This window comes from Portunus trituberculatus, chromosome 37, assembly GCF_017591435.1.
Source record: "Portunus trituberculatus isolate SZX2019 chromosome 37, ASM1759143v1, whole genome shotgun sequence".
Lineage (NCBI taxonomy): Eukaryota > Metazoa > Arthropoda > Malacostraca > Decapoda > Portunidae > Portunus > Portunus trituberculatus.
This window is the reverse complement of record NC_059291.1, coordinates 28,779,083-28,789,999: the sequence shown is the minus strand read 5'-3', so window position 1 is coordinate 28,789,999 and position 10,917 is coordinate 28,779,083. Positions and strand designations below refer to the sequence as shown.

At 39.0% G+C, this 10,917-nt stretch overlaps 2 long non-coding RNA genes across 4 annotated transcripts in view; one reads left to right on the top strand and one right to left on the bottom strand.

The window, feature by feature from the left end:
* Positions 1 to 8,884, top strand: part of LOC123514103 — a 33,491-nt gene extending 24,607 nt beyond the window's left edge. Inside the window, exon 3 of the long non-coding RNA XR_006677520.1 lies at positions 8,690 to 8,884. This is a non-coding gene — a long non-coding RNA (uncharacterized LOC123514103). The remainder of the gene's footprint in view (positions 1 to 8,689) is intronic.
* The window catches only part of LOC123514102, a 31,457-nt gene that overhangs the window by 11,073 nt on the left and 9,467 nt on the right, over positions 1 to 10,917 (bottom strand). For 2 of the 3 annotated variants that reach the window (XR_006677519.1, XR_006677518.1), the window contains exons 2-3: positions 7,221 to 7,331; positions 5,730 to 5,857 (exon numbers count right to left, since the gene is read on the bottom strand). This is a non-coding gene — a long non-coding RNA (uncharacterized LOC123514102). Of the gene's footprint in view, positions 1 to 5,729; positions 5,858 to 7,220; positions 7,332 to 7,585; positions 8,697 to 10,917 lie in introns of those variants that run through there. The other variant, XR_006677517.1, reaches the window with a different exon arrangement.

Here is a 10,917-nt window from a genome sequence, read left to right as displayed (position 1 = left end):
AATTGTATTTACCTAATTGTAACATACGGAAAAGAGCTATGCTCGTGTTGTCCCGTCTCCATATCTATTAATGTCCAGCTTTTTCTTAAAATCATGAATATTCCTTGCGTTGACCACTTCCACGTCTAAACTATTCCATGCTTCCACCCTTCTATGAGGGAAGCTATATTTTTTCACATCTCTCCTATAAGTGGCCATTTTAGTTTTTTCCCATGCCCTCTCGACATTCTTCCATTCCACATACACAGATCTTCCCTATCCATTTTTTCCATGCCAATCATCACTCTGTATATTGCTATCAGGTCTCCCTTTCTCTTCTGTTTTCCAGGGTTGGAAGTTGCATTCTTTTCAGTCTGTCTTCATAAGTCAAATCTCTTAAGTCAGGCACCATTTTCGTTGCAGCCCTCTGTACTTTCTCTAGTTTCCTTATGTGTTTCTTTAAGTTCGAGCCCACTGTATTGTTGCATATTCAAGCCTCGGTCTTATCATTGCAGTAATTATTTTCTTCATCATTTCTTCATCTAGATATACGAACGCCACTCTTATGTTCCTCAATAAGTTCAATACTTCTCCAATTATTTTGTTTATATGTCTCTCTGGCGATAGGTCATTGGTAATTGTCACCCCAAGGTCTTTTTCTTCATGACTGGTTTTATGTCTTCATTTCCTATCTTGTACATACTCCTGATTCTTCTTTCACTCTTGCCAAACTCTATTTTCTTGCATTTTGTCGTGTTGAACTCCATTTGCCATGTACAGCTCCATTTCCATATTCTGTCCAAGTCTTCCTGGAGTAGTTCGCAATCTTTGTCACATCTCACTTTTCTTAACAATTTTGCATCGCCTGCAAATAGGCTCACATAACTGGACACCCCATCCACCATGTCATTTATGTAGACTGCGAACATTACTGGTGCCAACACTGATCCCTGTGGAACTCCACTCTCCACCAATCCCCATTCTGATGGTCTGTCCTTAATTATTGTTCTCATTTCTCTTCCTACCAAAAAGTCTTCCATCCATTTTAGTAAACTGCCATGCACTCCTCCTACCATTTCAAGTTTCCAGATCAGTCTCTGGTGTGGTACCTTATCAAAGGCCTTTTTTAAATCCAGATATATTCCATCAGCCCAACCATCTCTTTCCTGTATTACATCTATCACCCTCGAATAGTAACATATCAGGTTTGTCGTGCATGAACGCCTCTTTCCTAAAACCAAATTGACACTCACAAAGTATGTCATTTTTCTCCAAGAAGTCTGTCCATCTAGTTCTTCACCACCCTCTCACACATCTTAGCTACCACACTTGTAAGTGACACTGGTCTATAGTTCAATGGGTCTCTCTTGTTACCTGATTTATAGATTGGGACAATGTTAGCTCTTTTCCAGTCTTGGGGCACTACACCTTCCCTTAATGAGGCATCAATTACTTCACAAACTTTTTCTGCCAATTGCTCCCTGCATTCTCTTAAAATCCATCCTGATACCCCATCAGGTCCCACAGCTTTTCTCACTTCTAAACTCCCCATCATGTTCTTGATCTCCTCCACAGTTACTTGAAACTCCTTCATAATCCCTTTCTGTTCCATTACCAGTGGTTTGTCAAAAGCAGTCTCCTTTGTGAATACCTTCCGAAAGCATCCATTCATAGCCTCTGCCATTTCCTGGGATCTTCACTGCATACTCCATTTACTTCTAAACTTTCAATACTTTCTCTATTTTTGATGTTGTTGTTCACATGTCTGTAAAAAGCCTTGGTTGGTCTTTACATTTATCAATTATATCCTTTTCTTGTTTCTTTCTTTCTTCTCTTCTAATCAACACATATTCATTTCTTGCTCTTTTGTAACTTTCCCACTGCTTAATCCGTCTTTTCCTTCTCCACCTCTTCCATGCATCCTCTTTTCTTGTTCTAGCCTTTTCACATCTATCGTTAAACCAGTCCTGCTTTCCAACTTCTCTATGTTGTCTTATTGGTACAAATTTTTCTCACCTTCTTTGTATATTTTTATAAATTCCTTCCACTTTTCATTTGCTCCTTAGCACTCTTGAATTTCATCCAATTTGTCTCTTGAAAGAATTTCTTTAGGTTTCCAAAATCTGTCTTGGCATAATTCCATCTTCCCACTTTATATTCTTCATTTCTTCTAGATTTCTCTCATCTATCACCTTGAACTCCAAAACTGCATGATCACTCTTTGCTAAAGGGCACTCCACCCTCATCTCCTCAATGACCATTGGCTCTGTACTAAAGACCAAGTCCAGTCTTGACGATGCTCCCTCTCCTCCAAACCTAGTATCTTCTTTGACCCACTGAGTTAACACATTTTCCATTGCCAGTGTCAATAGTGTATTTCCCATGTTGTCTCTGATCCTTCCATTGACCAGTCCTCCCAACACACCTCTTTACAATTAAAATCTCCCATCATTATAGTTCGTTCACAGCCACCCAACATTTCTTCCAGACATGTTCCTGTATCACTTATCATTTCTTCATATTCCTGTACTGACCATGCATTTGTCTTAGGTGGTACGTACACCACTATGTAGTGCCTCTTTTTTCCTTCATTAGTTTCTGCTCTGATCTTTAGCACTTCTGCCTTTCCCATACCTTTTTTCACTTGATCCACCTTTATATCTTTTTTAACCAGCAACATCACTCCTCCTCCCATCTTACCTACTCTATTTCTTTTCCAAACGTTATATTTCCTTCTCCAACCTTCATCAGGTCTTCTCCCTCTCTCAGTTTTGTTTCAGTAAGACCCACAATATCTGGGTTCTTGTCCCTCAAGTAATCGTTGAGTTCTAAAATCCCCGATATCACTCCATTTATGTTGGAATACATTACATTTCGCTCATATGTAAGTTTCTTTAGTGTGTGTGTGTGTGTGTGTGTGTGTATGAACCACTTCCTCAGTCTCATATCCAAGATTCTCCAGAAAAACTCTTTCTTCTCTTCTTCTGTCCTCTCTTCATTTTTTCTCCTTTCTCAACAGCCAGATCATTTCTCTTTCCTTTTCACGAGATCTCAACTCAAATTTTCCTTGATCTTCCTGCTAGGCCTGAGACCAGGCACACACACCACCAACATCACATCCTCAATTTACATCCCTCTACTCTGCTGGTGAACACTTCATACATGTGACACCCCAAATCTCTCCACCCGGCCGGGAATCGAACCTCCTCTGGCTTGTGAAGCCAGCACTCTAACCACTGAGCTACTTGTGTGTGTGTGTGTGTATTTACCTTTGTATTTACCTAATTTCTGTGAAAAGAGCTATGTGTATTTACCTAATTGTATTTACCTAATTCTAACATACAAAAGAGCTATGCTCTGTTGTCCCGTCTCCATATCTATTAATGTCCAGCTTTTCTTTCATGAATATTCCTTTTGACCACTTCCACTCTAACCTATTCCATGCTTCCACCCTTCTATGACTATATTTTCACATCTCTCCTATAAGTGGCCATTTTAGTTTTTCCCATGCCCTCTCGACTCTTTTCATTCCACATACACAGATCTTCCCATCCATTTTTCCATGCCAATCATCACTCTGTATATTGCTATCAGGTCTCCCCTTTCTCTGTTTTCCAGGGTTGGAAGTTTCATTCTTTCAGTCTGTCTTCATAAGTCAAATCTCTTAAGTCAGGCATCATACACATTAAGAGGCTTGCCCATTTGTGTGTGTGTGTGTGTGTGTGTGTGTGTGTGTGTGTGTGTGTGTGTGTATTTACCTAATTGTATTTACCTAATTGTAACATACGGAAAAGAGCTATGCTCGTGTTGTCCCGTCTCCATATCTATTAATGTCCAGCTTTTTCTTAAAATCATGAATATTCCTTGCGTTGACCACTTCCACGTCTAAACTATTCCATGCTTCCACCCTTCTATGAGGAAGCTATATTTTTCACATCTCTCCTATAAGTGGCCATTTTAGTTTTTTCCCATGCCCTCTCGACATTCTTCCATTCCACATACACAGATCTTCCCTATCCATTTTTCCATGCCAATCATCACTCTGTATATTGCTATCAGGTCTCCCCTTTCTCTTCTGTTTTCCAGGGTTGGAAGTTGCATTCTTTTCAGTCTGTCTTCATAAGTCAAATCTCTTAAGTCAGGCACCATTTTCGTTGCAGCCCTCTGTACTTTCTCTAGTTTCCTTATGTGTTTCTTTAAGTTCGAGCCCACTGTATTGTTGCATATTCAAGCCTCGGTCTTATCATTGCAGTAATTATTTTCTTCATCATTTCTTCATCTAGATATACGAACGCCACTCTTATGTTCCTCAATAAGTTCAATACTTCTCCAATTATTTTGTTTATATGTCTCTCTGGCGATAGGTCATTGGTAATTGTCACCCCAAGGTCTTTTTCTTCATGACTGGTTTTTATGTCTTCATTTCCTATCTTGTACATACTCCTGATTCTTCTTTCACTCTTGCCAAACTCTATTTTCTTGCATTTTGTCGTGTTGAACTCCATTTGCCATGTACAGCTCCATTTCCATATTCTGTCCAAGTGTGTGTGTGTGTGTGTGTGTGTGTGTGTGTGTGTGTGTGTGTGTGTGTGTGTGTGTGCACGCGCGCACACAGGCCATGTATTTAAGTCTTATTTACGTAATATATTACACAGATCTCAATTGTTAGTGTTAAAAGGCTTGCAAAATGTGAAAATAAAAGTCCCTCATCCTTCGAGCAACTTGGATTTTCAGATAATTTGGATTGGTTTTTCCTCTAATTGGTCCAACTTATGTGGGAGTAACTCTACTTTATATTTTCACTTCATATTTGAATAGTTTACTTTAGGTCAGAAGAGTTAATTTTCAAATATTTGAATACTTTGTTAAGCTGGAAGAGTTCCTATGCTCACTTGTTGGAGAGGAAATGTACTTTTATACAGTATAAAATGCTGATGAGACAAACACATAAAAATGTGGGTGCACTTGAATTGCATATCCACCACCTTTATACTGGAGTGCAATCATCATACTTCATGAAGGAGGAAGAAATTAAATACCACAGAAAAAATATCTTACTCTGGCAGACCATGCAAGATCTCAAATTGTGCTATAAACATACTGAAATGACTTTACTGTTCATTGCAGTATGCTTGTAGCATAATTTGAAATCTTGCATGGTCTGCCAGAGGAAGGCATTTTCTGGTATTTGATCACTTCCTCTTTCATAATGTACTTCACACTCGTTCGCCCTATGCCACTCACATTGCAAATTTCAGTAATTGTATGGCCTCCTTTCTTCAGAACAATTATCTAAGCAATTGTATAATTTGTTAAATCCTTAGATTTTGACAGTGTGGCAAATAAAGCACTACTAACCACTCAAGTCCTGTAAATTCAGAGGCCTGTCAAGGAGCAAGACAGTGCAGACAACCTCACTCTACTACCACCAGAGGCAGACTGAGAGTTAGCTTTGTGTTTGGCCTGAGTGGGAAAGATTCTATGACATTATAGAATGGTCACAAATTTTTGTCTGACGTTATAGAATGGTCACAAATTTTTGTCTAATTTTACTTCACCCTTCTAAACACAATTCTCTTTTTGGCATAAATACACGACCATGTACCCACATGGTCGCATATTTTTGGCTAAAACTGTATCTATTAAGGATGCAAACTTTTCTTTATACTGTTGCCAACTGGTCCATAATATGGCAAAAAAAACTAATATTAAGTGATTTCAATAAGTACTAGATATGGTACTTTATTTACCTTTCATATGATTACTGAACAGCCATTGCTGCTTGTAGATGTCTGAGGTTAGTACCATCATACTTATTGTCCAGTATCTCTCTTGAGGCGGCCTTGCTTTTCTGTGTTCGTGTGTGCCACACATAGATCTGAAAGCAAATCACGTTATTTGGTATGAGGAATGAGGAAACAACTGTACACCTAAAGCAGCAGATACATAATTTTAAAAGTTACTTAAAAATTCAATTCAGGATGTGAAACAAGTAGTTTGAAGCATCTTTGCCACTTATCGTGCAACAAGATTAGAAGAATATTTTAATCTCAGTGAACAAGTGATAATGACATTGAGACTCTATATCTCCTTTGGTGATGGAAGCAAGCTATACCTTAATTTCCTCACTCTTTTCATTATATTTGTTATGTCCAGAAAAAGAATGCAAGTTTGAAAATGATCTTGCTGCTGCTTTAAGAAGAAAGTGTGCTTGAAGTGTAGCATGCAAAGTAGGCATTTAAGTTAATTGATAGCTAGAAAGTTATATTTCAAGCTGAACATGGAGATGGGTACTCACAAGATGACTATCATATATGACAAAAAATCTATAGAACATTTTCTTGTAACTAACTTCCTAGTAATTTATTGCATTCCTTCTCTTCTGTATAATCTTCTGCAGTTGGTTAGGGAAGGAGTCAGCAGCCTTTTTTGTATTAGCTCCTTTGGCAGTTTATCCCACAGTTTTACACTGCACACACTTCAACTTTGCTAAAGAACTAGTGTCCATTTCTGGAAGCTTCCTTTTCATTACAGACCAAATATTTTCAATGGGATTCAAATCAGAACTATTAGGTGGCCAGTCAAAGTAATCCATAGTACAATATAAAAATGTTCTAGAAGTAGTTTTGTGTGTAACAGAAAGACCTAACCTGCATTAAAGTGTGTTACATTTGCCAAAACATTCTTCATGATTGTTGTGCAGGATGTCTAAATATCACTCACTGCTTACAATACCACCATTATTGAGAAATACATGGTTACTTTGTTCATGTTATGAAAAATATGCATTCACCATAAGTGAATCTGAATGCCTCTCCATAGTATACTGTAACACTAAAAGCACTTTCATATGACCACAACATTTTCTCCAGAGATAAATCTTTGTGTTCCTTAGCAAAATAAAGTCTGTGCCTTGTGACAGGTGACTTTGTAGCAGCTGATTTTGGGGAAAAAATAAATAAATAAAAATACTATGCTGGACATATCACCCGTTAAAGCACAATTGCTTTCTTTCAGTTAATGTGCTGTGTGCTTAATGGTTGAATATTCTTAAATTTACATTTCCTTTGTCATCCACCTTTTAGTATGTGTACAGTTATCTATCTGTCCCCTGGCATATAACAGTGCTTCAGCCACCTTTCAAATGTTTCTTTTATTACTCCTTTCTCTTCTGTAATAACTTTTGCAAGAAACCCAGTTTTATGCAGAGAGGGATCCAATTCAAGTCAAAATATTCTCACCTTGGTACAATTGTCAGCTAGAAACTCAATGTCATCAATAGTAACATGGAGGTTGTTGAGAAAACCTGTCTCCTCATAGCCTGCAAGGTATGGCATCTCAGCTTCTGGCACCTGTTAAGACCACACAGACATACATGTGACAAATAATTTTATATTAGTAGGTGATTTGCTGAATAAACATGTCAAGTAACAGCTACGTTAACTTGAGACAATTTTTCTCTAAATAAGAGTATATTTTTATATTTTAATGATAAACTGGCAAATAAATTTCATATTAACAATAATCAAAGTACAAAAATAAATACAGTAGGATGTGTGGTAATTTTACTTAACTAGATTAGCTTGAATACACAAAACAAACTCACCAGCTGGGAGAGTCACTGCTCAATATATAATGCCTGTCTTTTCCCCTTTTTTTTTCCTTTCCTCTACCTTTGTCTTGTCTCAAACCTCTCTTTTTGTCACTCCCCCTTGCCCCTTATCAGTGAAGGATAAAGGTCATTTCATGCCGGACAACAAAGCAGCAAACTCTAGGTTGAGCTGACTTTGGTTGCTATGGGTATGTTCACACTGGGTGCGATGCTAGGAGAAAGATTCGCTGTAGTGGAGGCTTGTTGACTTAACAGTTCTTGACGTGGAGGTGGAGGAGGGGAGGTGTAGGAAGAGGAGTTATTAATGTTATCTTTAGCATTGATTAATAAGACGAAAAGGAATTGGGTATATCAAGCAAATATGAAACGACTGCAATGTGGTGAATATCATCTTATTTAAGAGTTAAAAATGGATGAGGGAAATTTGGATAGTATTTCAGACTGAGTCCAGCTCAGTTCCCTGAAGTTCAATCATTCAATGAACAAGATATTAAGAAGCAAGGCACCAACTACAGGACATCCATCAGTTCACAGTGGAGGACAGAGAGTGAATGAGGGAGAGTTGAGGGTCTGTGTGGTATGCCTCTGGAGACAAAAGCACAAAGACTGGAGTCCCAATGGGCATAACCCATCGATACTATTGCCAGAAAAACCGCCTGCCTGGTGATCTTGGAATCGGTGTGCGCAATGTGGGTGGCATTTGTCCCAAAGTTTCACATCCGGTGTGAACTTTCCTATTGGAAATACACTGAGGTGATTTTTAAGCCACGCAGTTATGCGCCTCGTGCGTCGTGTGCGTCTTATCTGGTATGAAATGGCCTTAAGGGGCAGGGACAAAGGAGTGAAATTTCTTTCCCCTATCATTCATTTAATGCTATGTCATTTTCATTAAATTGTTTCTTTCTCACTCATATACATAACTCCATTTTCATTCTCAGTCTTGTTCTATTACCAGTTCTTAGGATTGTTCTTATTTTTACAAACAGAGAGAGAGAGAGAGAGATTACTAATGAAGGTAGAATGAAACTTAGGGTGATAATATGGAAAACTCTGGATGCATGAAACCTAGGAAGGTACTGTATATTCTTATTTTTTCAGGCATGACTGACTCTGCCGGATTTGGTGCACCTACAACTTTGTGACTATTTTTGGCCGCCCCCAGTGTGATTTGTGACTTTGTGACTACAACTTTATTTCCCAGTCCAACTCTCTAAATTAATGAGTAAACTTTAGCATGATGGTGCTGAGAACCACATTTAATAATTTGTACATATTAATTTTTTTTAGATAAAACACAACCTAAACTAATATCTGCATGTCATTCTCCTTCACCTCCATGTCCTCCTGGCCCATCTTCTCCAGCCACAGCAATTTCTATGAAAAAAAGTTATCTTGTCCCTGTTCAACATTGCAGCAAAAGTTATGGAATTGGCAGTGCATTTTTGCTTAGTCTTTTTCAAAAGTTTATGACTTTAGACTTTGCCAGTTCAAAATTCATGGTGCAGCAAAGTCACAAAGTTACAACTTGGTGCCACAATGCCCAGCTCTGCCTTCTGTTCCTTTAGTGCATTTAATATTGAAGGTTTTAGTTCAAATCGAAATGCCAACCAGAAAATAAGTGCTCTTACTATCCAAATCAGCTACTTCTTGATTACAATATATTTTCTTTTAACAACACCATATTCTATCTAGCCATTGAATATCTGACCATGATCAATACATGTAATGCTGGTAGCTCAGTGGTTAGAGCGCTGGCTTCACAAGCCAGAGGACCGGGGTTCGATTCCCCGGCCGGGTGGAGATATTTGAGTGTGTCTCCTTTCACGTAGCCCTGTTCACCTAGCAGTGAGTAGGTACGGGATGTAAATTGAGGAGTTGTGACCTTGTTGTCCTGGTGTGTGGTGTGTGCCTGATCTCAGGCCTATCCGTAGATCGGAAATAATGAGCTCTGTTCCGTAGGGTAACGTCTGGCTGTCTCATCAGAGACTGCAGCAGATCAAACAGTGAAACACGCGCGCGCCCAGTAGCTCAGTGGTTAGAGCGCTGGCTTCACAAGCCAGAGGACCGAGGTTCGATTCCCCCACCGGGTGGAGATATTTGGGTGTGTCTCCTTTCACGTAGCCCCTGTTCACCTAGCAGTGAGTCGGCATGTAAATCAAGGAGTTGTGACCTTGTTGTCCCGGTGTGTGGTGTGTGCCTGGTCTCAGGCCTATCCGAAGATCGGAAATAAGGAGCTCTGAGCTCGCTCCGTGGGTAACGCCTGGCTGTCTCGTCAGAGACTGCAGCAGATCAAACAGTGAAACACACACACACACACACACACACACACACACACACACACACACACACACACACACACACACACATTTGGCTTTAGAAAAGGTTGGTCGTGTGTAACAAATTTACTGAGTTTCTACTCTAGAATAGTTGACAGGGTACAAGATTGTATTTATTTGGATTTAAAAAAGGCGTTTGATAAAGTGCCACATGAAAGGTTGCTGTGGAAATTAGAGGAGAAGGGTGATATAAAAGGAAGCACATTGAGATGGATGGAAAATTATTTGAGGGGGAGAGAAATAAGGATGGTAGTCAAAGATATGAAGTCCAAGTGGAGAGCAGTAGAAAGCGGAGTGCCACAGGGGTCAGTATTGGCGCCAATACTTTTTCTCATTTATATAAATTACATGCCAGAAGGAGTGAACAGCTACATAAACCTGTTTGCGGATGATGCAAAACTGTGCAGAGTTATAAAGCAAAAAGAGGATTGTGAAATACTGCAAGAAGACCTAAATTAGATTTGGGAATGGAGTAAAAAGTGGGAGATGGAATTCAATGTGGACAAAAGCCATGTCATGGAAATAGGAAAGAGTGAAAGACGACCTGTGGAAATCTATAAGATGGGAGATGGAGTAGAACTGGAGAAAGTTAAAAAGGAAAAGGATTTGGGAGTGACAATGGAAGAAAATAACCAACCGGCAAGCCATATTGATAGAATTTTCAGAGAGACATATAATTTGCTAAGGAATATTGGAATAGCATTTCACTACATGGACAAAGAAATGATGAAGAAACTGATAAGTACTATAATAAGACCCAGATTGGAATATGCAGTAATGTGGACCCCTCACAAAAAGAAACACATAAGGAAGCTGGAGAGACTACAAAAAATAGCTACAAGAATGGTCCCAGAACTTGAAGGGATGACATACGAGGAAAGACTAAAGGCTATGGATCTTCCAAGATTGGAACAGAGAAGGGAGAGAGGAGATCTCATACAAGTTTATAAATTGATCAACGGAATGGACCAAGTGGACAATGAGTATCTG